At 42.3% G+C, this 1,603-nt stretch overlaps 1 non-coding gene across 1 annotated transcript; it reads left to right on the top strand.

The window, feature by feature from the left end:
* The first annotated feature begins 748 nt into the window (after nt 1-748).
* On the top strand, nt 749-821 carry TRNAR-ACG (transfer RNA arginine (anticodon ACG)). Its single transcript has one exon. It is a non-coding gene; the product is annotated as a tRNA-Arg (tRNA).
* The last annotated feature ends 782 nt before the right edge of the window (nt 822-1,603 follow it).

Below are 1,603 nucleotides of genomic sequence, written 5' to 3'. Positions count from 1 at the left end.
TGGGAATGGATTTGGAAACCAGTCTGTTCAAGCTAGGATGGCGTGGCGGCGGCATCCCCGTGGTGGACCAGTGTCCTCGAGCTCCACCGTTGCGACGGCGTTTGCTCCAGCGTCCGCACGGAGCTTGGGAGGTAGTGTAGGAGCGGATGCAGATTGTGGTCTGCATCGACGACATCTAGAAGACGGAGCATGTGCCGGGCTGGTGGTTCGTGGATGGCAGGTATGGTTTCCTCCTTCGGCGTTTTAGTCATGGTGGGGTGCCAGATCTGGAGTTCGATGGCGTGTCCGGGGTGTTGCCCCGGTCTGATTCGTTCAACGGTAAGGGCTTCACTTTTGGTGAGCCACCTTGGAGGTCCGCAAAGCTGCATATCAACGGTCTGATTCATCATTTTTTTCCGGTGGCTGCTGTGGTGGTGTCGGAGGCAGGTGACGAGCGTTGGTGTCAAGCTCAAAGATGTTCTGCTATCTTTTCAGTTTTGCATGCCGGTCTTTACGTGGCTGGTACTTTGTTCTTTATAATATAAATGAGACACGTATTACCATGAAAAAAACCCTATTAGAACAAGTTAATGAAAAAATTAAATAAACAAATTCCGATGAAACCAAGGCGAATTTACGAGCCATTTCCTTGAATAACTGCACGTGTTGGAGCACTCTCACCTTTTCTTTCTTGCTCCCGGCTTGTAGTCGACAGAACTAGTAAATAATTACTGTGCCGTTATCAGCGTGCCGTTAGTAACAACACAATGACTCTGTGGCCCAATGGATAAGGCGCTGGTCTACGAAACCAGAGATTCTGGGTTCGATCCCCAGCGGAGTCGGCACATTTTGTAATACAATTTTCTAAGTGTTCCTTTTTTGCAGGGAGTTGCAAGGCTGCTGATGTTGTGTTTGTTTTCCAAAAAAAATTAAGGATCATAGTGGTAAAATAGCGCAGATAAATGTGTCACAAATAAGTTAATATCCATGTAAAGACCATTCTAATTAAGTGCATTTTGTAATACAATTTTCTAAGTGTTCCTTTTTTGCAGGGAGTTGCAAGGCTGCTGATGTTGTGTTTGTTTTCCAAAACAAATTAAGGATCATATTGGTAAAATAGCGCAGATAAATGTGTCACAATTAAGTTAATATCCATGTAAAGACCATTCTAATTAAGTGCATTTTGTAATACAGTTTTCTAAGTGTTCCTTTTTTGCAGGGAGTTGCAAGGCTGCTGATGTTGTGTTTGTTTTCCAAAACAAATCAAGGATCATACTGGTAAAATAGCGCAGATAAATGTGTCACAAATAAGTTAATATCCATGTAAAGACCATTCTAATTAAGCAAGTTGTTGTTATTGTAAGGCACGCCTCATGTTCTTTCACACGTACTCCTCCCATCTCAAAATTTTTGTCTTAGATCTGTCTAAATACGGATGTATCTCTAAGACAAGAATTTTGAAACGGAGGGAATACATGTGGATGTTCCCTACATATATGTACAAATTTCATGGATAGGTATTCTTATCCTTGGGCTACCCAACACACACACTTTCGTTTCCCTTAAAAAATACTCCCTCTGTTTCTAAATATAAGTCTTTTCTGATGTTGTGTTTGTTTTCCAA

This window comes from Triticum urartu, chromosome 1A (genome assembly GCF_056163025.1).
Source record: "Triticum urartu cultivar PI428250 chromosome 1A, HENAU_Tu73, whole genome shotgun sequence".
Lineage (NCBI taxonomy): Eukaryota > Viridiplantae > Streptophyta > Magnoliopsida > Poales > Poaceae > Triticum > Triticum urartu.
This window is presented reverse-complemented; position numbering and strand designations above follow the sequence as displayed.